Source organism: Pectinophora gossypiella, chromosome 14 (assembly GCF_024362695.1).
Source record: "Pectinophora gossypiella chromosome 14, ilPecGoss1.1, whole genome shotgun sequence".
In the NCBI taxonomy this organism is placed as follows: Eukaryota; Metazoa; Arthropoda; class Insecta; order Lepidoptera; family Gelechiidae; genus Pectinophora; species Pectinophora gossypiella.
In genome coordinates, this window is record NC_065417.1 from 11,220,997 (window position 1) to 11,248,818 (window position 27,822).

At 38.6% G+C, this 27,822-nt stretch overlaps 1 protein-coding gene across 1 annotated transcript in view; it reads right to left on the minus strand.

The window, feature by feature from the left end:
- LOC126372820 (brain protein I3-like) overlaps nucleotides 1–27,822 on the minus strand; it is a 503,203-nt gene that overhangs the window by 285,127 nt on the left and 190,254 nt on the right. The gene's annotated exons all lie outside the window — the stretch shown is intronic.

Here is a 27,822-nt window from a genome sequence, read left to right on the forward strand (position 1 = left end):
CTGATTGAGCAAGAGAGAGCTCGCGAGTAGTGTTTCGCTCGCACTTACGTGTTAAAGGGCACAAGAAGAAGAAGAACATAGACAGTTTTTTTTTTCATTAAGAATGAGATTTTTGTACGGAGTGTCGGAGACATGGGGTCGCGCAGTTTACGTATGTTTGTAAAGTCTGTGCCTTAAGTAGTAATGTCGAACGAACAAATACTTAATCAGAAGACAACTTCAGCCACTCTTGATACGAAGTCCTAAGCAGCATATCGTCGCTGATGTCGCTAACTGACGAATCTGATTTGCACCTTTTGCTATTGCAAATTGTTTTAGCAAAATATTGTAGATACGTCACAGTTTGCAAAATCAGCCACGACATGACGAACCCCTGACGACCCCTATGATTTAGTCCTGCTACTTTTAACCCAAACCCGATTACGCCTACGATTCAGAGTATTTCAGAGAATGTCACTGAAGGTAACCGTCTACGGTTATTATCCACATTTCATATCTTTTTATAGGTGCGCCCAGCCGCCGACTTTATAAATATTTTTACGGTACCGGCGTAGAATATCCGTTATCGAAGTTCACCCACGCTAATCTGTCTAAATCGTGATACAGGTAGAGGTTTTTCACTTTCACTTTTACAGGTAAGATTTTTCCAATTAAGTAATTTAGATTACTAAATGTAATGTAATGTATGTATGTTATGTATGTGGTTAGCTACATACATGCTTATATAAATACATAGTTTATGGTACGCCTCACTGCTATACAACACAAAACATCGCGAGGAAACCCACATTCCCGAGAGATTTTTTCATTTATTAATTCATATTTATTTTTTTGGAAATCCAATGTCCTAGCCAAGTAAAGGACATACGAGTACAGTCTCATAAAGTCAAAGTCGAAGTAATGTTTAATTAATGAGTTTTGCATTAGCCAAATACCAAATTACAGGCCCCGACTGCTGGTTTGATTCTCGATCGGGTAAATTTCGAAGTTTCTTTTCCTAATCCATAGGGAAGCAGCGTGGGGAGTATCTTCCACGATGACTGGCTTCGGAGTTTTCCAGAACTCCAATTGATAAGGTAACTGTGCCTGTTAAGTACTTGTTGATTTTATTTACTTAGGTATGTGTTTTTCATCTCAATAAAACAAGGCAAAGGTATTTATTTCATCAAGCATTTGTTTTTATTGGAGGAAACAATTTGGCCAATGTTTTTCCACAATCAATTAACGTGTTTGATTTTGAAAGCGGAACATTTCCTTTATTTCCATTTATAGTCTTTCGTACAAATGCTTTGGTTTCAAAATACGACAACAAAACACTCAATAAAACAACAATTTCGGGTTTTGTAAAGGTCGTAGAAAATACCATTTGATATTACTTAACTCAGAATTTATTATGGTCAGAACTATCCCCCTCAGTATTCGTTACAATGACTGTGTATAGGCACACCCCGGACACTGTAATGTTTTAAAATTTAAAGATAGAAGAATGATGATGATGAAAAAGACGATGAGAAGAAGAATGGATGTATGAAGAAATAAAATGTGAGAAAATGGGTTTACTTAAATTTATTAATTACTAAGAAAACCAAAGTTACACAAATATATAAATAGGTATTTGGAACTTTTAAATCCTAAGGGTACATTCCAGGTATTCAAGGCCACTGGTCATTCGTTAAGCATTATTAAAAAATAAGAAAGGTATTATAAAAACCTCCCTAGCTCGTTTGCCCTCGGCGGCGGGAAGGAAGCCGAGCCGACCAGGAGCAGCTACCAATAAGCTGTAGCTGTAGCAGAACAGCTGTACAAAACACCCGTCATAGAACAGAACAGCCTTCGTAAAACAGCCGTCACAAAACAGACGTCTCAAAACAGCCACCCCAAAACACCTCCTGTGGACAAAACGCACAGGGGTAAATCAAACCTCTAGGGGCGGAGGCACAACCTAACCAACTCCCCAAAATCATATGAAAAGACTCACCTGTCGGAGGTCGAGAAGCCACGTATGCGGCCAACGTACGATGACGTCGATGCCACGACGCTGGGACAAAATGGCGGAGCAACGTGTCCACGCCACGGACACCAAAACCACACCTATTCGGAACAAATCGCACATTAGAATTCTGACCGCAAACACTAACACTCACGAGTCACGACAGATGACAGAAATGTATAACTTACTTACCAGAATAAAAATTTACGAAGATTTGGCGGCGCGTGCGACGGAGTTGCGGGCCACCGGTCACACGCTTATAAACCGCCTAAAAGAAAAACAATGACAACATATATCGACACTGATAATTACGATTAAAATGCTATAACGCATTATAAAGACAAATTCTCACCCGAAATTCACACTAAAAATCGAAGGTGTGGACACACCCGCTCGGCGGAGCGCTGTCTGGGGAATGCGGCAGCTCGCAGGCGCAGGACTATATAAATCGCCCAATTCTACGCCTACGTCACGGACAAAGCCAGTACAACCTCAATCGTCCGTTAGATGACACCGCCGTCGCACACTCAAAATGCAAGTTATTAACAAGTCCAAGGACAGGAGACAGACCGAAAATTCCCAAATATAATTTTGTATTAAATATTGACACCAACATTCTTCAGCAGCTACTTGACAAGGGACTCCAAGATATAGCCTTCCGCATAATATCGGCACACGCCATCTTCCGGTTACTGGTGGAAAGTCGTCGACTGCGGAGCCCAACGATAGCAAGTCGATGCTCACGGACCTTCCATCGAACAAGGCGAGATGGCGCTGTGTTCAATACTACACAAAAAAGCTATAAAACGGGTCCCCTGTAACTAATCCGGAGGCTGAAAGAAACGGCACTACAATACCTCCCCACCCAAAAGGATTTCCGAGTGAAAAAAAAAATAATTAAAAAAATAAAACAAACGAGGAAATCCCAGCTGGCCCTCCAGCTGATCCCTCAAACAAACCAAAACTCAAACCTCAACAAAAAATATTCAAGTTTAACTTGAAAGAGAAATAATTTTAAAAATTAAAAAAAACAGACACAAATGCTATTCAAGATAAAGTCGACGAAAAAAAACAATAATCCAAAAAAATAAAAAAAGTAAAACTATAGCAATGAAAATAAATAAAGGCAAAAAATGCCATTCAGTACAAACAGTAAAAAGAAAATCCTAGAAATACAAAGACAAACTTAAAAAGAATAGAAAAAAAATAAAGGCAAAAATGCCATTGCCGGCAGAGGCCGCACAACTTAAAAACTTGCCGAGACGGCACATAAACCACCTGTGCTCACCATGAGCACAACAACATCAGATAGCATCCAAGAAATTCTTCGCATCGATAGCGCGCACACGTGCATTAAAAACACGTAGATAAGCAAGTCGCAATGACTCATCCCAATAATAATACGTGTCCGTAGCAACAACTACGTCCACCAACGAACACTAACGGCTTCAAAAGCCATCAGTCACAACCACCACTCCCTCAACATCTTAAAATGGTGGGGAAGTGACCTCACCTTACAATTGGCGAGTGCTCGACCCCAACCATCAACAAACACTAATGACTTCAACAGCCATCAGTCACAACTACCACTCTCTCGACATCTCAAAATGGTGGAGAAGTGACCTCACCTTACAATTGGCGAGTGCTCGACCCCAACCATCAATAAACACTAATGACTCAACAGCCATCAGTCACAACTACCACTCCCTCAACATCTCAAAATGGTGGAGAAGTGACCTCACCTTACAATTGGCGAGTGCTCGACCCCAACCATCAATAAACACTAATGACTCAACAGCCATCAGTCCCAACTACCACTCCCTCAACATCTCAAAATGGTGGAGAAGTGACCTCACCTTACAATTGGCGAGTGCTCGACCCCAACCATCAATAAACACTAATGACTTCAACAGCCATCAGTCACAACTACCACTCCCTCAACATCCTAAAACGGCGGGGAAGTGACCTCACCTTACTATTGGTGAGTGCTCGACCCCAACCATCAACAAACCACACGATTAGGTACTAATCCCTACCTAACGCGAAACAAAAAAAATAATAAAAAAGATATAAAAAAAAAACGACCCAACTTGTTGATGGCGGCGCGGCGTGCCGCCGGTGTGGCCGCGCGTCCACCCGCAAGCTCGGGAATAAAGTTATAAAGAAGGAAAAAAATAAAAAAAAATAATAAAAATAACTGGATATGTCGACAGTGGCAGTGTGGGGAACCTAGGGAATACCCACACGTTCACCGTCAACAATATAATAGGCCACAATTCGCCAGTGGCGGCGCGGCGAGCCCCACAGCGGCCGCGCGTCCACCAGTAAATCGGCTCCTACAACAACTAACCTAAAAGACAACTAACCTAAATGATTCCCCAACGCTGCCGGTGTACCCACACCTTCAAAATGTGAAGATGTATAGTACAAGTGGTGGCCCTGTACCACGAAATACCTCGTAAATTATTTCATCTTTACGTAATAGATGAAATTTAATTGGACGTTCTTCCAATGCCATGATTAAAAAAAATGAATGACCAATGTACTTTAACAAAGATTTAACTAAGTACTAAGTTTTAAAGAAAAAATAATCAAAGAATATTTTCAGTAACTAAATACCTACTTGAAAAGTAAAAATAAATGCAAATAAACAAAATTCAAATGTAAAAAAAATAAAATAAGTTATTTGTAAAACTAACAATGTATAAATGTTGTTTATTTAACGAATTTAATCCAATTCAAAAGATTTACTTATTTGAATTTATCCAGTAATAGAATACAAAACTATTAAGCAAACAATAGCTCAACAATATAAGATTGTACCACGTAATACTAACGAGCGTATCAAAAAAAAAAAACAAAACCAGTTTATTTGCTATAAGCTCAAAAGGAATGCAAGATAGATAACAAGCATGTAGGTACTTATGTATAGCCGTGGTTATACAACCAAGAACTATAATTTTACGAGACAGCAAGTTAAATGTTTAATTGAAATTAGGCCGAAATGCTTTTATAAATTGTTGCATCATTTGAAAGAATTTACAAATTGTAAATAAACCTTGAGGGTATAAAACAAAAATTTAATTCTAAACTCACGCCAAGTTTCATAAAATTTTGAAGAAAAAAGCTGTATAGCAAAGCTAAGCAGTAAACTAGCAACAATAATAATTTTACTCAAGAATGTTAAAAATTTGAAGTTAAATTAAAAAAAAAACTTTTGTATATATGTATGTTGTTTTGTTTTATAAAAGCAAATTTGTGATAAAAACAAAAAAGTAAGCTCAAAATTTTAAGAAACAATTAAAGAAGTTTAATAATACGGAAAAATAGCTGCAACGCAGTATAATTTTTTTTAACAATGTGATGTTATAAAATGCTATACGAGTTCAAAGTCCAAACTTTAAAAGTATGCAAAGCAAAAGAAATAATATATAATGCAAATGTAAATTTAAAAACACAGTTATACAAAATAGTTTGTAGGTATTTGTAAATTAACTTGTTTCGTTTAAAGCACACATCAATATGAATACGATAAATCTTATTCACTAGGGGGTAAATGAAGAAACACCACCACCACACAATTTGTTCTTTTTACACGTTACAAAAAAAAATACACAACGAATGACCAGCCGATCCTCGAGCAAAAGACCGAAGACCGGGGGCGTACCCTGAACCTTTAGACCTCAGTAATCGGGCGCCATGTAATGTTTTAAAATTTAATGAAGAGATGATGATGAAGATGAAAAATGGATGTATGAAGAAATAAAATGTGAGAAAATGGGTTTACTTAAATTTATTAATTACTAAGAAAACCAAAGTTACACAAATATATAAATAGGTATTTGGAACTTTTAAATCCTAAGGGTACATTCCAGGTATTCAAGGCCACTGGTCATTCGTTAAGCATTATTAAAAAATAAGAAAGGTATTATAAAAACCTCCCTAGCTCGTTTGCCCTCGGCGGCGGGAAGGAAGCCGAGCCGACCAGGAGCAGCTACCAATAAGCTGTAGCTGTAGCAGAACAGCTGTACAAAACACCCGTCATAGAACAGAACAGCCTTCGTAAAACAGCCGTCACAAAACAGACGTCTCAAAACAGCCACCCCAAAACACCTCCTGTGGACAAAACGCACAGGGGTAAATCAAACCTCTAGGGGCGGAGGCACAACCTAACCAACTCCCCAAAATCATATGAAAAGACTCACCTGTCGGAGGTCGAGAAGCCACGTATGCGGCCAACGTACGATGACGTCGATGCCACGACGCTGGGACAAAATGGCGGAGCAACGTGTCCACGCCACGGACACCAAAACCACACCTATTCGGAACAAATCGCACATTAGAATTCTGACCGCAAACACTAACACTCACGAGTCACGACAGATGACAGAAATGTATAACTTACTTACCAGAATAAAAATTTACGAAGATTTGGCGGCGCGTGCGACGGAGTTGCGGGCCACCGGTCACACGCTTATAAACCGCCTAAAAGAAAAACAATGACAACATATATCGACACTGATAATTACGATTAAAATGCTATAACGCATTATAAAGACAAATTCTCACCCGAAATTCACACTAAAAATCGAAGGTGTGGACACACCCGCTCGGCGGAGCGCTGTCTGGGGAATGCGGCAGCTCGCAGGCGCAGGACTATATAAATCGCCCAATTCTACGCCTACGTCACGGACAAAGCCAGTACAACCTCAATCGTCCGTTAGATGACACCGCCGTCGCACACTCAAAATGCAAGTTATTAACAAGTCCAAGGACAGGAGACAGACCGAAAATTCCCAAATATAATTTTGTATTAAATATTGACACCAACATTCTTCAGCAGCTACTTGACAAGGGACTCCAAGATATAGCCTTCCGCATAATATCGGCACACGCCATCTTCCGGTTACTGGTGGAAAGTCGTCGACTGCGGAGCCCAACGATAGCAAGTCGATGCTCACGGACCTTCCATCGAACAAGGCGAGATGGCGCTGTGTTCAATACTACACAAAAAAGCTATAAAACGGGTCCCCTGTAACTAATCCGGAGGCTGAAAGAAACGGCACTACAACACTTCATATGATATGCCTCGTTTTACACGGACACTGTACATTGACGTTATCGTAAACGCGCATCTAAAGTAAGACCGAGGGGGTGAGGTAAATCTAGCTCAGCCGCTGGTGGGGAGCGGAGAGTTGCCGTTCTATGCATAGTATTATTCGTTATTCTATGGTATAGGTGAGGTAGGGACGTGAGTGTATGAGTGGATTAGAGACCCTCTGCTAATCCTTCATTTGGCGAAGGCCAGGGGTCTGCGTCAGACAGCCTCCCTAGCGTCCGGCAGCGTTTACACGACTTGCTTATTCAATTTATTTTGAGGTCAATTAACTTGTTCCTTACTAAACCTCCTTACTTCGTATCTCTTTTATATCACTTTACACCACTTGCTTATTCAATTTATTTTGAGGTCAATTAACTTGTTTCTTATTCAATTTGCTTCGTACCTCTTTTAGACTATTCCCAGATTGTATTTCTATTCCCAGAGTTGAAAAGTCGAAAAATACTCTAATGCAGTTCCGGGAAAACAATTATTATGAATTAATGAACAAAGTTACGTAAGTTAGATAAAATATGAAGCACTTATTGCCAAGTAGCTAGTCACACATCAGCCTATGGCTCTAGCGTATTAGCTTATTTAAACCGTGTAATGCCGTATTTTCTTTAGGTTGCGAGTTACTGGCAGAGGATCCGTTTTGTTTTTTTTTTATATAAGTAAGTAAGTATAGTAATACTACTTAGTATTTGATGATGTCCCCAAAAACAGCGCCATCTTGGTTTCATTAATATAAAGTTATGGCCCATCGATTCGCAACCATTGAGCTCTGTATCTGCTTTTATATAATACTTATTGTACTTTGCAACTTTCCAAGCAATAGTTGATAGATGGCGTGTGCCCGGTACTATATAAAAGGCTATTTCTAGGACTACCTGGTCAATGTTAGTTTGGATATTTAAATACCTATATTGGGAATTTTCGGACAGGGGACGCCGTTAAGGACAAAGGGAGCGCGCGCGGATTTTCAGTCTTTCTCTTTCGCCCCATTAGGCACGTACTTACTTAAGTCTCTTCTTCTATCGTGAGGATTGTGAGGAGGATTACTAACCCCATCAACCCTGGTGTCAGAGTTATTACTGAGCCGCCATAGGCCCCTGACATGACTCATGTGACGACTACGTACTTACATCAGTAAGTTATAACCGGGACCAATGGCTTAAAGGCATACAGATTACTTAAGTAAGGTAAGCAGATTATGTAATTTTTTCTACTCCTCTACTTTAATCTGGCATTTAAATAACCAAAAAGTCTAATATAAGTACATACATAATTAAACTCTTTGAAAAAGTGTACGCTCTATGGCCTATAAAAGCATTGTTTACAAAGTGTAACTGTACTATAATGTCGCCAAAAAAGCATTGTTGTTGTTTTTTTTTTTGACCTGGAAACTGGCACCTTTACTTTGTTTGGTGCCATAGATATACTATAAAAAAAAGTATACATTTGCCGCCATTTTCCCGCGCGTTGGAAAATAAATTGGACAAAATACCGATCTACATATCAACACTGCAGTAAAACCTACCAATGTACCCAATATTACCATATCACACAATACCATTCAAAATTTACATCTTCATTTTTATAAATAAAATTTTTCTTTGTATAATTTTTGTTTCATTTAAAATTACGTCGTCGTAGAAAAAGTATTGTATGCAACGTTGTATAACTAGGTCAAAAAATGCTCGTGGCGTCTCTTATTGCGATGTTCGCCAAGGCTCACATCGCAACTCACGCCACTCGCATTTTTTGACCCTTCTTATACAACTGTTGCATAAAATACTATAAACCTATTTATTGAAATAAATACTAAAAATATATAAGATTTTACGAGGTAGCCCACTTGGTAGAACGCTTGCCTCTCACTTTGAGGTCGCAGCTTCGAATCCAGCACAGGCCTACACCAATGATTATCGAATTTGTTTTCGAATTCATGTTTGAATCGTAAATTATCACGTGTTCAGCGGTGAAGGAAAACATCTTGAGGAAATCCACATTCCGTAGAAATGCATTTTCAGAGGTAAGTATGTGATCTAACCTGTATTGGGCTGGTTTTCCCTTCGCGGGTTGGAACGTCAGACAAGCAGTCGCTTCTGTAAAAAACCGGACCTGTCAAATCTTTAGGTTAGGTAAGCGGGCCCTGTGAAAAACGGGATAATGCTAGGGAGATGATGATATGATTTTACGAGGTTATTACTCGCTTACCGCGAATATATTGCACAGTATAACTCCATTAGTGTAAACGAGGCCTCTCAAATAACGGCCTCTTACAATTTCGGGGACGCTAAAAAGGATTTGCTGCAATTTTCTTTGTAAATAACCCAAGAGTGGCGTATTTATTTTTACATTGTTTGTTTTTGCATAATTAATATTTTTTGCTCAGGCAGGTACTTACTTAAGTAAGGCGATTGTCATTGTGAGGTCGTCATAGAGTGAAAGTGAGTGTGTAAGGTAAATCTAGCTTCAATTGGGGTGGGGCGGAGAGTGTCCGTTTATAGACCGTACGTAGTATTAGGTATTCCATATTAATAATATAACATACATACATACATAAACTCACGCCTATTTCCCACCGGGGTAAGCAGAGACTATAGAATTCCATTTGCTTCGATCCTGAAACACTTCTTTTGCTTCCTCCACATTCATCAATCGCTTCATACACGCACGCCGGTTCAGAGTAGATCGTATTAAACCTTTTCTAAGGACATCTCCAATTTGGTCATCGTAAGTCCTTCTCGGTCTTCCTCTGCCAGCCCTACCATTAACTTTCGCTTTATATACCGCTTTTGCAATTCTATTATCCTTCACCCGCTCTATATATCTATCCGATTAATAATATAAAATATAAAATTACACGCGGATGGAATTGCAAGCGGTATGCTAGCTTAGACTAGGTTGTCATTCAATTAAGTTTATATAGGATAATCTACGAAATCAATAAGACACTCGACTTCATATACTTAGCTGTGATAAAGTAGTTTACAGCGGGGCTCCGACCTATTTAGTATGAAAAGTGTCGATGTGAAAGCCTCTCAGTTTGGTCCATTAGAGACGACGGGTGGCCGGCGTTCTCTCATACCACCATGTCTTATTCAAAAATTTGGATAAACATAATATGGGATTACTTTCAGAAGGTAAACATTGTACTTATAGTTTTATCATACCGATTTATTCACTTCCACTATTACAATTGACAGTAGTGAGTTATAATGTCCCGTTTTTTAAAGAACGTCCAGGGCCCTGTGCCGAGGTTTTTCTTGCAGCTTCTTTTCCCCGGCTATACAGGTTGTGAGAAGCTGCAGTAGTTTTAGGCGGATGAGACGTTCGTTATGTAAAAATTGACGATTCAAAGTGTAACTATGTTACCTACTGAATAAAGATATTTTTGAATTTGAATTTGGATAATGTGTTCATGCAAATAAACGATCTATCTATCTATCTAGTAAAAAGGTTATTTCACCCAGGCACAATTACATCTTCCACCCATATTATTCTGATCAAAATAAAGAGAAGCAATGGTAGCAAAATAATTCTATACATGATGTGATCCAAACATCAAGCAACAATTATTTTTGTATATGCTCCTGCCATTATATTGTACGTATTTTTGAATATACTTACTGCGATTGTTGAAGTTAAGCAACTTTCGCAAAAGTCGGTCATAGGAAGGGTGACCACAAAAAAAAAGTTTTCATCTCGAGCTCCTCCGTGCTTCGAAAAGCACGTTAAGCCGTTGGTCCCGGCTGCATTAGCAGTCGTTAATAACCATCAATCCGCACTGGGCCCGCGTGATGGTTTAAGGCCCGTTCTCCCTATCCATCCATAAGGAAGGCCCGTGCCCCAGTAGTGGGGACGTTAATGGGCTGATGATGATGATGATGTACCCGAGTAATGAGAAAATAGGTATCACTTTAAAGGTATACAGCGCCATCTTTATTATTATTGGAGAAAATAGCCTGGAAAGTGCCTCATTAACAAAAATTGTCTTCGTGATATAGTCCGACTGATCTTCTTCTTCTATAGTGAGAACATCAACCCTGGTCTCAGGGTTAGTATTTAGCCGCCTAAGTCCCTGACATGACTCATCTAACGACTACTAACTTACATCAGTAAGAGTAACCGGGACCAACGGCTTAACGTGGCATCCGAAGCACGGATCATCTTACTTACGGACATTCAGGTGATCAGCCTGTAAAGTCCTAATCAAACTAGGGATCACAAAGTGATCACATGTCCCCACCGGGATTTGAACCCAGGACCTCCGGATTGTGAGCCCAACGCTCAAACCGATGGACCACAGAGGCCGTAGTCCCATTGATACATGAATAGTATGGTAACACGTCAAGCGCCCTACAGCGCGGATTGTGGGATACAACCAAGAAGATTTCATAAACCTTTTTAATGTAAATACCACACTATATTGGAGCCATGTATTAGATTAGTTGAATCCTGTCTAAGGACGAAGGATGGAGGGTATAAGCTGGACTGAAATGGTTTCAAATGAAAAAGTTCTGGAAATAGTTGAAGAAAAGAGAACCATATTGAAGACTGTAGAGAACCGGAGAGGAAATATGATTGGCCACCTGATACGACACGATTCATTTATAACAAACATTATAGAAGGAAAAATTGAAGGGGAGAGAGGAAGGGGTAGACCTAGGAGAACATTTATGAAACAAATAAAAGAGAAGTTGCAGGTCGTGTCGTATCGGGAGGTGAAGGTTTTGGCGGGAAAAAGAGAGGAATGGCGATTACTTCACCGGAGAGAGAGAGAGAGAGAATCCTGTCTGGTTGTCAGTACTAAGTTGTACATGCGAGTACACTTTTGTGTTGTTGATGTACTTACCTAACAAAATGAAGTAGGTACCAACAAGATGTAGTTCCAGTAGATATGGCCCTACAGACAAATCGAGAATAGGGTCGTGTACTAGGTTCAAGATAAATTATGAAATTCTGATTACTAAATAAAGACACATCTAAAACTAACGAAAAACATTTTCTTTTTTCTATTAAACTTATTTATGAATTTTAATCAAGAAAAACGTAATAATAAGTCCGACATTTTGTCACGTTTTTCTATGACGTCACAGAGTGCTTTTTCATACAAATTCCATAGTAATTTCGTGTTTTGACGTTTAGTAAAAAGTAACTGATTTGACTAGTTGGAAACTAGCCTATTATATATACAGACATGTTAAGTACTTAATATTTTTACATACATAAACTCAAGCCCGTAATGCGTAAGGGGGTTAGCAGAGCCACAATGAGGGAATTCAGGCTACATTCCCAACAATAATATAGATGTCGCTGTACGGTTACGAGCATTAATATGTATACACTTTGGTACCATGTCACATTAACTTTATTGACAAATTGAACTGTAAGTCTCACTAAATGTCAAATATGTTAGTGCGACAGAGTCCTAAAGTGGGTAAGTACATTATATTGCTCATGACTGTAAGTGTACAGAGTTGCTATCGTTTAGCCTTCGAATTCCATGGATAACAGACATAAATAAACTGCCTATATACGTCCCACTGCTGGGCACAGGCCTCCCCTCAATCAACCGGAGGGGGTATGGAGCATACTCCACCACGCTGCTCCACTGCGGGTTGGTGGAGGTGTTTTTACGGCTAATAGCCGGGACCAACGGCTTAACGTGCCCTCCGAAGCACGGAATCATCTTACTTTTTCAGACAATCAGGTGATTCAAGCCTGAAAAGTCCTTACCAAACAAAGGACAGTCTCACAAAGTGATTTCGACAATGCCCCCATCGGGAATCGAACCCGGACCTCCAGATCGTGAGCCTAACGCTCTAACCACTAGACCACGGAGGCTGTCAGACATATGATAACAGACATATGCATGTTATATCGTTGTTTTTGGGTATAAATGTAGACCCTTGTTGTTATACCCGGGCATAACACATCTACCACCCATTATTTTTTACATTATGGATATGATGAACCTAATTAAAACACATAATAACGGGTTCTTACCGCGTTTAAATGGGGATATGAGACTCCCGGTTATTATGTGTTTTAATTATGATAATAACCGCGTAAACTTAAAACAATGTATGATGAACCTTATGGTGACAAAGGACCATCGCCCACAACATTAGTCCATAATGTAAGAAAAGACACAATGGTGCTAATTCAAGTGGACATCATCTAATTTTAAGTTATATCTGTCATTTTCTTCCCACCGGGGTATGTTGGGCCAAAGGGCAGAATGTCCAAGGGGTCAAAATGCCAAGGAAATAATGTCCTTTTGTTAAAATGCCCAGTGGTCTTAACATCCAGGTGACTAAAAACCAAATTGTTAAAAAGACAAACTGATATTAAGTCCATTTGTCAAAATATCCTATTGTTAAAATGCCCAGTTGTCATAACATCCATGTGTCAAAACAACAATTGTTAAAATGTCAATTTGTCATTATGTCCAGTTATCAAAACACCCAATAGATAATATGCGCAGCTGTTATAATGTTGAATATCAAAACACCCAATAGCCGAAACGTCTAGTTGTTATAATGTCCAGTTACTGGAACCACAAATCAATTGTTAATTACCCTCCATCTATGCAATTTCTTAGAGCCTTATTTTGACATTTTTGCATATTAACAAAGAGAGGAAAGAGAGGAACGGGTCATCGACAGGCATAAAGAATACGGAACCCTCTAAAAATTTTACATTGACCAATAACCCGACAGAATTAAGTTAACAGCACACGTCAAACGGTTTGCATACCAGCGAATACCTGTTTGATTCATCTGGGTCATTTTAAAATTAACAGTTGTTAATCATCCGTCGCTTTCCTTTTCGGCGGATAAGAAAATTATAGATATAAATTAAAATATAATTAGATGGTGTCTGCAGGAATCGAGGCCAATGCCTCTGTCGGATTTAATATTTTTAATTTAGACATGATATTCTGGTCTCGATAACACTTTATACATTCAGGCACTAAAAGGTTTTTGCTAAAGGTGTTTATAGATTCACTCGCTTGTGAAGAGGTCTTTGAACCCTGCCATTGCCTATTAAAATGTTTATCGTCGCTACAGGAGGTATTAGGGCGTAAGTTTAAGTACTTACATGTAAGAAGATTCAGAATTTCTTTAATGGCAGTTTGAATAACTTGATAGGATATAATTGTAGATGATAACAACCTCGGTGGGCTAGTGGTTAGAGCGTTCGGTTCACGATCTGGAGGTCCGGGTTAGATTCCCGATGGGAACATTGTGGAAATCACTTTGTGAGACTGTCCTTTGTTTGGTAAGGATATTGCAGGCTTGAATCAACTGTGAGGAAACCCGCATTCCCGAGAAATGCATTTTCAGAGGTATGTGACCTAACCTGTATTGGGCTCAAGGTCAGACAGGCTGTCGCTTCTGTAAAAAACAGGTCTTATCATATCTTCAGGTTAGGTAAGTGGATTTTGTGCAAAACGGAAGAATGCTAGGGAGATGATGATAGATTTACATACTTTTCCATAAACAAACTCGCCAAAGGATGAATAGAAACGAATTCGTTACAGGATAATTTGCAGGCAGTCTTGATATTAGCATGCTTATTAAGAAACGGACTCCGTGGTTATAAGTACCTATTATGAAGAAAATAGGGAAAATAACTATATTATGTTTTAAACTTATAGTAACACTGGTGCTGATTCATGATGATGTCTATCATCTAATTTTAAGTTATAAGTGACATTTTCTTATCCGCTGAAAAATAAAGGGAAGGGAATTAAGTTGACAGCACATGAGATGCCTATTTTATTCGCCCGGATTATTCATTCATTTTAAAATGAATAGTTTATCTCTTCGGTGGATAAGAAAATAACAGGTATAACTGAAAATAAATAAAATTAGAATGTGTCTGCAGAAATCGGGGCCACTTTCTTTCTAATTTTAAACTTTATCAATTCAAAGATGTTTGAGGAATCAAGGAAGTTTTCACCATTCCGCTTCTATAGTAACAGTTATGTACGTATACAATTAATTTAGTGAATTCTGAACTGTCTGCGAACCTTTATTCGTCAGTTACGAAATTGAGTTCCCCTTTCTGAATGTAAATGCGGTGAACTTTGTGAAATTACTCTACGGCGGTGTAAAATGACGGTTAAGGCGAGCTGTGCCCTGGGCGATTGATTGGGTATTCAAATTTAATTGGGCATCTAAATAGCCCGGTTGACCGGGAATTAAAAAACTCTCGGCATGTCATGGGAGCAAGCTACAGAGGCTGTAAAAGATAGCGAGGAGTGGAAATCTGTTATTCCAGATCTGGTGTCAGGGTTACTATTGAGCAGCCAAAGGCCCCTGACATGGCTCATGTAACGACTACTTACTTACTTCAGTAAGTAGTAACTGAGACCAACGGCTTAACGTGCCTTCCGAAGCACGGATCATCTTACTTTCGGACAATTAGGTGATCAGCCTGTAATGTCCTAACCAAACTTGGGACCACAAAGTAATTTTTGTAATATGTCCGCACCGGGAATCGAACCCAGGACCGCCGGATCGTGATGGCAACGCTCTACCCGACCACGGAGATCGTTAGGTAGAGTAGCATGATAGAATACTCCATACTTCTTCCATTGATGCTCTCTCGTGTGGGTTGTGAGATCATCCAACTTCATCAAGCCCAGGCTTGATGACCATGACACTAGTCCTGATTGACGAGGATAGGTCTACACAGCAGTAGGATGATATGGTCTGATGCACGCAGACTGAATCCTTAATTTTAGTTTGACATTTCTAAAACCAGACTTTTTTTTATTTAACTGCCCGCCGTCGTCTGTTTGTCCAAGTCGTTATAATCTAGGAGTCTACAAGGCTAGAGTGAATAGGCATTGGCTGGGTAAGCGTGATTCACCCTACCACCCGTCACCACATCGTCATTTACCATCAGGGTTAAAAAGCAATGTTGCAATTTGACATTTGCGCATATAAATGCACACAAATGTCAAATAGCAATATTGTTTTTTTAGATGAATTGCTTCGATGTGGCAATTTTAACCCCCCCAGGTGAGATTGTGGGCAAACGCGAGCCTACATTATTTAAAAATAATAATTGTTTGTCTATTACAATCCAAACCTACTACTGTACTAATGATACAGCCTGGATCATCATCATCATCAGCCCATTAACGTCCCCACTGCTGGGGCACGGGCCTTCCCTATGGATGGATAGGGAGATCGGGCCTTAAACCATCACGCGGGCCCAGTGCGGATTGATGGTTATTAACGACTGCTAATGCAGCCGGGACCAACGGCTTAACGTGCCTTCCGAAGCACGGAGGAGCTCGAGATGAAATCTTTTTTTTTGTGGTCACCCATCCTATGACCGGCCTTTGCGAAAGTTGCTTTACTTCAACAATCGCAGACCGAGCGCGTTTACCGCTGCGCCACCGAGCTCCTCAACAGCCTGGATACTCCATACAAAAATGTCGTTCTTACCCTGCGCGCGCTCCTTTACTCCTCAATAGTTGAAATGGGGGGGGGGGGGAATGAAGGTCGATTCAAGCTGGTATTGGTGCGGGGCGAAGAGTGTCCCTTCTATATGTAGGTAGTTAGTATTATTGTTCATTTTATACTAAAAGTAAAATATTTATTTTATTTATTTAAACAATGATACCTTTGTGAATTCACTCCGAGCACAGAGAAATATGTCCACTTCATTATTAATTACGTTAATAGTTCTGCACTAAATACAAAGCACTACGCAAACTTTACCATGTAATAGAAATAAAATAGTTTTAAATAGCTACCGCGGTTTACCATATTTCTCTGTCGTCGCGTCAGTCAGACCATAGCCCGCTTTATAAAGGAACCCCACAGCGTCGGATTGTGAAGTTTTAAATTGAAATGTCCCGATATAAAACATTTTTAATGTTTTCATTCTATTACTCTACTTAAAAGACAAGCTCTGTTGAAAGTGCACTTAGACTCTTCAGAAACTGTCAAGTTCATAAAAAAGACATTGGGGTAGTCAGTGGTACATTCGCCGATCTTTTAACTGAATTTAAAAAATAACTACCGAATTGAGAACCTCCTTTTTAAGTCGGTTAAAAAGGGTGCTCTTCACTTTCTATGAGAAACACGTCTAGTCTGAGTATTATCAGATTATTACAGTTCACTTAAGCACATTCAAAAAAACTCATTTTACACAGACACTACACATTCATCATCATCCCATTAACGTCCCCACTGCTGGGGCACGGGCCTTCCCTATGGATGGACAGGGAGATTGGGCCTTAAACCATCGCGCGGGCCCAGTGCGGATTGATGGTTATTAACGACTGCTAATGCAGCTGGGACCAACGGCTTAACGTGCCTTCCGAAGCACGGAGGAGCTCGAGATGAAATCTTTTTTTTTGTGGTCACCCATCCTATGACCGGCCTTTGCGAAAGTTGCTTAACTTCAATAATCGCAGACCGAGCGCGTTTACCGCTGCGCCACCGAGCTCTATACGTAGTATTATTCTGTATTCTATGATAATACCACCTGGGGCTCACTTCTAAAGCCGTATTAAAGACGCACTAGAGGGTTTTAAATTAAAACCTTGAGACTACAACCTCTCTTACAAGACGAGACGGTAAAATACTAACTTAAGTAGACTTTAGCTTAGTTTATTCCAGCATTTAAATCTTCTTTTGTTCATTATAAACAGACGTAGAATAAACGGTAGAGGAGTTACAGAGTTGTTTTGTTGTGTTGGCTATTTCAGTTGTTAGAAAGTAAAATATATATGGTTGTATTAAAAGGTTTTTAAATAATTTCTTTTTAATAATATTTGTTCGTAACCAAAGCTTGATTGATGCATACTAGTAGGATTTTGTTAGCGGATTCTTTCAATTTCCGATGCTCATTTACTTCTCCAACTTTATTCATTACCTTTGAGTCAAATATATGTCTAAGCCCAATCAAACATTTATGAAAAACCTTTTATTTCAATTTAGAATAATATTCGTTCGTGCTCGTGATGAACTTTGTTGGAGGATTCTTTAAAATTCCGTTCCCGATTCACTTGTTCCACTAACTTAATTACCTTTGTAACAAACATTTTCTAATGTAGCACTTTCCGATCCTACATGAAATAAAACAATCAAAGCGCGTAGGTTTTGTTCGTGACCACAAACAGGAATGGCTCCAACATGTTGGTGGAAATAATGAAACAAACCGCAGTACAAATTGCTGGCGATTATAAAAAAAAAGTTTTGATTTCGGTTCTCTGTCGGGCATAATAGGTATGAATATTTGATTGAAATATAAGCGCTCAAACCACGTAAGCGCTGTTTTATAAAATCACATTCTAATATGATTTTTCTTCATGTCGTAAAAACCGACAGCGGTGTTCTTTCACATATGATGGATCATTATAAGAGCAATGGGCTGATCACCATACGGAACAAGTCTTTGGGCTTTCCATTAACAACACTTACTCTGCTGGCTTTTGATAACTTGATATGCATAGATGTGGGCAGGGGAAACGCTAGAAAAGTGTTGGCAAATTGTGTGAAGAAGGATAATTATGTGTGTGAAAGGTGTGAGTACTGAGACGATGACTGACAAAGATGTACATACATACATAGATACATACATAAACTCACGCCCATTTCCCACCGGGATAAGCAGAGACTATAGAATTCCATTTTCTTCGATCCTGACACACCTCTCTTGCTTCCTCCACATTCATCAATCGCTTCATACACGCACGCCGCACAAAAATGTATGGAAGAAGAATACATCTTGTGCCGACCCTTTGAGTGGGATAAGGGCTGGAGGGTGACTTTGAAAAGGGCAGAGGCTGATACGTGAGAATGTATGTGTTGGGGATAGTCGGATGCAGCCAAGAGCTCTTCAATGAAGCACTCTTATTATAATTTTTAAATACAAAGTTTATAGCGAAATAAATAGAAAATGTATTACATAAACTGCCTATATACGTCCCACTGCTGGGCACAGGCCTCCCCTCAATCAACCGGAGGGGGTATTTATAGAAAATGTATTACAGAAACGTATTGTATGTCGATACAGAGGTCGAATGTGAAGGGTAAATACAGAACGAATTATTTTCAAAATTGACAGCTGTTTTGCGGAGATCGATGTGAAGTGAGGCGCAAGAGTCGTCGGAGGCCCGGAACGTGCTGCGGCGCGATCTTCGCTTAACTTCATGCTTTATCCGTTGGTTCATTAGCGAGCCGATAGATGGCGCTCAAACAGTATGTTTCATAAAGTAAATAAAATTCTTTAGCTGTTTACCTCATCGGATTCCAAGTTGACTGATCAAAGGTTCCGCCGCCTACTCGTATGGCTTTGGGATTCAAGTGAACTTATTAGCTGTTGACGTAACCATATTACTCGATGTTTGCTTCTGAGAGAAATTTAATCATTTAGGTACTTACTTCTAACTCTCGGAATGTTTTCTCGAGTTTGGAGTAACTGGAACAACATGTTTGTACGTAATTGTATTAGCAGGTAGGTAGCACGCAGGTGGGGTAGGTGGCAGGTTGTATTGTAGTAAGAAATGTGAGAAAATGCATGTTACTTGTACAGGATGGCCCAAAGGTTCACTTATATGGAGCAGTTTTTATAAATACCTACTTTCAGGGTTCATGCCAACCACGTGTTTATTATTCTTCGGCAAAGTTTTAACAACTGCAACAATTTTGGACAAATTCTCATTTCGACTTTCAATAACGTTTTTTATCTTTGATTTGGCTGTTTTTATTTTTACAGCTAGTGGTCTACATCCTTAGGAATAGATGTGAAGTAAAATAAAATAATTATTAAGAAAGAGATAGCGACAAAGTAGTAATTTCTGAAAGTACAAAATCTTGAAAATGGTACAAAATGGGTCATATCTCCTAAACCGTAAATAATCGCTGAATATACGTTTCTAGTAGCCAATGATCCCTCTATCTAATCTAATTTTTCATTTTGAACAAGAACCTCTGGGCCACCCTGTATAAATGCATGATCTGGTAATTGTACCTAGTACTCTCCATTTGTTCAGCCAATCAGAGAATGTCGCATTTTTTATGTAAGTAGGTGGTTTTTGTAGTGTAATCCACAATGCATCCATCGTACCACGACAAATAAGATGACAATAATTGCCCCTAAAAATAAATATGAAAAATGGGTGTTAATATTTTTATAAATATTTATAGATGTAACTATAAATAATTTATTCATAACTTTAAAAGGTTTAATTAAGTTACGCATTCTGAGTTGCGCGCACTACACAATACGTGGCGTAGTAGTCGTAGCAGCGTAGCATGTTCGTAGCACTTCGCATGAGAATGACGCCGCTATTTTGTGCATTTTTTATTTTGGGCATATTACGTAAGTACGTCAAAATATTATCTTAACCGTGTGTAGCGCGCACTATTGTAACATCATTTTATACATCAATGAGCGCACATTACGTAATGTCACCAAAGGAGATACCCACTTCATGATATACCTAGCTCCTGGGGATTTAAAAAGTTACATTGCTATTTGACATTTGTTCACATGTCAAAGTGTATACAAAATTTTATGGCAAACAGCAATGTTGCTTTCAAAAATGTTAAATGTAGTCTTTTTAAATCCCCAGAGAAGTAGTATTACACAAAGAAAAAATAAGATACATAAACTAGTATTAAGGATATTTTTTTGACTTTTAAATAGTGCTTAGAAAAACTCACAAAGAGAAAATGAAATTGAAAAAAAATGACTTGAACGGGACTTGAACCCGTAGCTCTTATCAATCTCTTATTGTGAGTTTTCTAAGCATTATAAAAACAGAAAAACCTAGTAAATACTAGTTTTAAAAACTACCCTGCAATTCAGCGATAGATCTAGATCCAGCTGGAAGTTTGAACCATCCGGAGCGTCAGTGTATCTGGGTTAAGAGGCTGCGAGGCGGCGATCAAAGCGACGATACTGTCCGTCGGATGGCAACTCTTTGCAATTTCATCCCTTACAACGTACTTATAGTTCTGAGGCCTCTGCGGCCTTTGAGGGCTTCATCCAAAATAATGAGCTCTGCCTTGGATCTGCCTGGGAACTGTAAATTAGTACTGCATTTTTTTAATAAGACAAATACGCCTCAAATATACTAGAATACCTTGGTAGAGTATGGTCCAAACCGACGAATGAAAGGAAGTCCGTGGTTTGAAAGTTTTGAATAGAATAAGGTTGAAAACAAGATTAATTATGTCATAATAAAATTGAACCTAACCTAAATATGAAGCTGTTTGTTTATGTGATAATCATAATTTTATATTATAAGCCATAGCTTATTTTACAATACATTATAAAACTTTTTAAAGCACATAAAAGAAACATATTACATAAACAAAAGGCGTATTTACTAAGGTACGAGGGGAGGTCAAACAGTTCGCGGAATGAGGGGGAAGGGGGTCGAAATTAACACGAAACTATTTTTCCTTTTCAATATATTCTCCCTTAACCTTAACACATTTTCCGGATCTATCAAATAATTTGTTTATTCCATCATAAAAAAAAGATTTCTCTTTGCTGTCAAAATAGGCCGAAATTGCAGACTTGACTTCTTCATCATCGCCAAATTTTCGTCCACGCAGTTCCTTTTTCATTTTTGGGAACAAATAATAATCGCTGGGGGCCAAGTCTGGACTGTAAGGCGGGTGGTTTAATTTTTCGAACCCGCATCGGTGAATGGCAGCCGTCGCAACATGGCACGTGTGGACGGGTGCGTTGTCGTGCAAAAGGAGCACACCTCTTGACAGCTTTCCTCTTCTTTTTTCCTTGATAGCCTCTTTCAATCTATCCAGTAAAGAAGCGTAGTAATGTCCCGTTATAGTCACACCACGATCTTTATAATCAATCAGCAAAATACCTTCTGTATCCCAAAAAATAGTGGCCATGATCTTTCCGGCCGATTGTGACACCTTAAACTTCTTTGGAGGAGGTGTGCCTTTTTTATGCCACTGCATCGACTCTTGCTTCGACTCAGGTTCATAGTGGTGAACCCAGGTTTCATCTCCAGTAACAATCCGGGCCATAACTTCTTCCTTATTCTCTCCACAGAGCTCTAAAAACTGGCGAGAACACTCGACACGCTCGCTTTTTTGAAGTGGCGTGAGCATTCTTGGAACCCATCTTGCGCTGACCTTAGTCATCCCAAGATGTTGATGTAGGATATTTAAAATACTTGTTTCGGATACACCGACCATTGCTGCAAGCTGCTTCTTCTTCAAGCGGGTATCTTCTAATACAAGTTTCTCTACTTTTTCGATGATTTCCGGTGTGGTGGCCTCAATGGGCCGTCCGGAGCGGGGGTCATCTTCAATCGACTCTCTTCCTTGCTTGAAAAGACTATGCCACTTGTAAACCATGGTTTTACCAGGGGCAGAGTCCGCGTAAACTGCTAACAGCTCTTGAAAAATCGTCTGAGCGGATTTTCCTTGCTTGGTGAGGAACTTAATGACGGCGCGGTGTTCAATTTTCTCCATATTCGCTGAGTTCTTTCCGATTCACTTGTTTGCTGGTCGATAGTTCAAACGTTAATGACCCAATTTGCTTCAAACTTGGTACATATACTGTTAATGAGGTGTGCAACTAGCGGCTACCTGTACGAGCAAACCAACCCCCTCCAACCCCTTCATTCCGCGAACTTTTTGACCTCCCCTCGTAGCAATTTCAATCAGGCATTCTATTGTTTTTTATTCAATAGGTATTTTACAACATTATACGTATATTATTTTATTTTTACTGTTTCTAACTAAAAATTCCAGGCACTATGATTCGTAAATAAAACAAAGAATAACCGTAAAACTAGTTAATTAATAGTGAAGATAATTTTCCTTCCCTATTATCACAATACCAATTAGTACCACAGTACAATATTGTATCGCATTCTTGTCAAAAATTCCGACATAAAATGTTTCAAATCCCAAAATAAAAGCGGTTACTTTCTGCCATAAAACTTGTCGGCACAGAATGAAAACATTCCGTTCAGATTCGTTCAGAGCAGGTACACCTGCAAAGTTACACCTTCGACGATAGAACCTATAGACTCCTAACAGACGAATGGGTTCTGTCAACACATCTGACAAATATGTCAGATATTACTGTCAAAGGTGTGTCTAGGGTAATGTCTAGGGTGTCTGAAAGAGTTACTAATATTAGTAAGAGTAAGAGAAAAGAGGAGATATTGAGAGTTATTGAGGACAGAAGAGGCAAGATGATTGGACACTTAATAAGAGACGACGAATTTATTAAAAACATCCTAGAAGGGAAGCTACAAGGAATGAGAGGAAGGGGAAGACCAAGAAGAGCTTACATGGAACAGATTAAAGAGAACGTCGTGTCTTATAGGAAAGTGAATGATTTAGCTTTTGATAGACAAGAATGAAAAATGCTACACTGACAAGAGCGTGGCTCTTAAATTAGTGATGATTACTGTCAAAACATCTGATAAATAGGTCAGATATTAGATGCCTCCCAAAGAACCGTGGCAACTCAGTTGGAACAACTCTTTACTCTCACTGTAAGGTTGCAGGTTCGAATCCATGACGGATTTAACCAATGATACTATTTGTTTACAATGTTTGGTTTATAGTGGTTATCATGTGCTTAGTAGTCAAGGAAAACCTTGTGAGGATACCCACGTCCAATTACGAGACATGAGTTTCGAATGCATGTGATGTAACCTCTAATGCGCTGGCTTTCCTATCGTGGTTTGGAAGATCAGACAGGCAGTGGTTTCTGTAAAAGACCGGAAGTCGGAAGTCGGTCAAGTCTTTCGTGCCTCACCCAGCAGGGTCCATATAATACCAGCGTCGTGGTTCACGCCGCGACTTGTGCCGAGTGAGGTCCTTTTATCTCAGGACATCCACCGCCACCTTATGATCATTCTGATGAACATCCTCCTATGCTTTTTATAATTGTTTTTTTTTTTGTGAAAATTTTTAAGTGATGGTATTGTCTTGTTTTTGTGTGACCCTTCAGGTTAGGTAACAGAAGCCTGCAAAAACGGAATACCGCTAGGTAATGATTAGATGCCCCTCGAAAACATTCGACCAACCGCGAGTGCTTTCGTGACCTTTCTATACTTTTAGAAATCTCGGCTCGAGCTTTAAACCACTGAATGTGACTTTATGAGTAAGAATTAATGACTAAATCTTAGATAATTCATATCACGTTGTTTCCAGGATTTGTGTCCGGTTAATGGCAATAGACTCGCCCCTATTACATGGGACTCAAACAAAGCTGGCAAGGAGTGGGTGTATATAGTACACACCTCAGCTTACCCCTTTGGGCCACAGGCGTGATGTTATGTTATGTATTAAATCTACTCTGTTGGATGGTCGATGTGAAACGCCTTTATACTCTTTATTTACGACAGCCACGTAAAAGCCTCATAAAGTTATATTAATAAAAGTTGTGTACAAAAAAGTGATTTACTCGAGCTGATTCCCGAAATATACGAAGGGTGATATAACAGAGAAACAGTCAAAATACGTGTATTTAGAATCAGTAGGACTCCGCTCTGACGATACAATTATGTCATTTTGTCGATTGTTGCTAATAAAATATGTGAACTTGAATAAGTCATGTTACTCTGTCAAAATACGAACAAAATCACGTGCCACGCATGTTAGGGACAAAATTTATTTAATCTATCGATAATTTTATCACGTTGCGCATGTTAGCTCTGCTGCCAGGTCTGCATGACAACCGCGCCGCGCGCGGCGCGATTTATATTCAGGACCAATAAACGATACGAATGATATCTACGTAGATGGTGCGGTTGTCATGCAGACTCTGCAGAACGCATTTGAAACCTTGAAATAACTAGAAGACCAAAAACCACACGTGACATTCGATAGATGGCGCGCAAATGTTGAGTCATACGCCCAAGATCATTCGCTTCGTAGAAGTATATCGACTTATACAACTTCTTTAAAAGTTGTACAAAATGTGTGTAAAATATATGTATATGTCGCAGTCGGATTGTATAATCCGCTGTATTACATTACGGCTAGCTGTTTTCAAAAACAGGGCCGTTTTGTAATACGGCGGTTCAACGATTAGCCGTATTGTCATTGCGATATGTTCTCCAATAAAGCGGTCCAAGTTTAGCCGCATTGTACTACTACTTAAGGGTGACCATAATTACTAAATAAAACAATGTTCAAAGTGAAAATCAATTTTGATAATGATAAACAGCTTTTTATATAGTAATACAATCCGACTGCGACATATATTTAAGTAAATATAATTCGTTGTAAAGTTCGGTGAAGGAATATTTGATTTTTATGGAGAACTATAATTATCTGTGAAGTACGTACTGACAGCTTCGTTTTGTCATTTTATACTTTGAAAAGTGTAATAATATCGCGCTCTGAGAAATTATAGACGGGAGTCCGTTACCAAGCACACATGTTCCCCTTTCGAAATATATGAACGATCGGTTCATGTATTTTTTGTTACTAATAAATACATGGTTTGAAAGTCACTTTTTATGTAAACAGTACCTAACCTTTAGGTTACTTTTAAGTAATTAGATACTAATAGTAACTAATGATTTTAATTTTATTTTTTTCGTTTTACTTAGTAATATCTTTATAAAGCAAAGTAGTAATTAAGTTTTATTTTCTTGAATCCTCGCTCTATGTTATAATTTTAATTAAGGCCCAGTTCTAATTCGGCCATTGTTTGTTTTTGAGGGACTTTTTTAATTTCTTCGCTTTCGCCCTCGACAGTCAATAAAGGTAAAAAATGGTTTCGAAACAGTAACTCAAAGCGGTAAACGAAGTGAAAAATTCTTTCAAAGTGCTTTACAATAATGATCTTTATAATCTCTTTAAACAATGTTTAAAATGTGTTCATTGTTTATTTCAAACGCCTATATTAACTTGTTTCGTAAAGTAATAAAAAAGGAGAGGTAAGTAAGTAAGTACTTAATTAATTTTGTTTATTAAATTACTCCATTAATTCCATGAAACCCTTATTATTTTCTTACGAATTTTAAATTACGATTGTAATAATAATTATATTTTAGCTCTATGAAACCGGTGAACTTTTTTTGTGATTCAAAAATGACGCAACGAAAATCGTACCGCGGGGGGCGGGTTTCAAAATCATACCGTTATAACTGGAATTTATTGCTGTGCTATAAAGGTATAAAACTGATTTCAGTGTGGACTATTCACTGAAACAGAAATTCCCACCTCCGGAAAGCTTTCAGTAGCGCTCGTGGTCGGGTTGGATACATATATCACAATCAGCAGGTAGGTACTTAGTAATCCCAGGGTGCAGCATTAACTTTTTGCAACATAATGCTTCTAACATAGATGCTCATTACGGCTACAATGGATTAGAGCATTCCTTTGGCTTCATAAAGGATTATTTGTTGTAATTTGTTCTTGCGTGCAACGGATATCCTAGTTTGTGCATTATTATCCAGAACCTAACATAAGCTCACGACTATATCACAAATGGGGTGCCATCGCAAAATGAACTAAGTACTTACGCACTTTACTAAGATTTTTCTTTTTTTTTTTGGTTATGGCAATGGAGTACGATCATTCTGCCAGTGTCGAAGTGATCAGAAAACAAACTGAAAATAATTGACAAGTTGAATAATTTTAAACTGTAGGTAGAGAGCTAAACCTCGAGTTAACCAGCAACAAGACAAATTCTTTCGTTTTCTTGTTGGATTATAATCCTTAATCAATAAATGTCACTTTGTGTCAGCTTTAAATCTAGTGTTGATACGGCGTGTGGCGTCTTTTTGTATATATACATTATTTTCTTTCAATACACATATACCTACGAAGTTGTCCTACAATAGGCTAGTTTACAACTACATACAAGTACATATAAGTAGGTAAAAAAAAAAAACAAAAAAAAAAGTTTACAACTAGTCAAATCAGTTACTTTTTACAAAACGTCAAAAATCGAATTTACTATGGAATTTGTATGAAAAACTACACAGTGACGTCATAGAAAAACGTGATAAAATGTTGAACTTCTTTTTACGTCTGTCTTGATTAAAACCCATAAATAAGTTAAATAGAAAAAAGAAATGTTTTTGTTGTTTTTATTTAGTATTCAGAATTTCATAATTTATCTTAAACCTAGTACACGACCCAATTATAGGCAATCCGTACTATACTAAACTAAGAGTTATTAGTAGGTATACGAGTATAAGTTGGCATTCCAACCCTCAACCCGCAGATTACATCCAACCCGCGCCATAAATATTTCGCAGCGGCTCTCGCTATTAATTTGAACGAACGGCGCAACAGATAGCTGTTGCTCGCTGCATTTGGGCCGTGGGGTTGCCAGCGTTTGGTATTGTTGTTGGAAAAATTGGGGGAGATTGTGACGCTTTGCTGTTGTCGAAAGTGATAAACCGCGCAACGCAGAGATTTCCAGACACAATAATTAAATAATAGGGTTTGGATTTTAAAAGAACACTCGGTCTCACGAGTTTATGGTTCTGGTTTCTATGCAATAAAAAATGTTCTTTTCGTTAGAATAATAATGAAATAGGAAATAAATGAAAATGTATTGGAGAATAAAACTAAGCTGTGTCATAAAATAAGATACACATGTGACCCATGTTATTTCCAAATAACGACATTTTAAGCACAAACATACTGTTTTTCCGATAAAAGCAGGTTGCTCGAAAACTGGAAGAAACAAACGAAAGCGAATAAGTCGTAAAGATAAGATT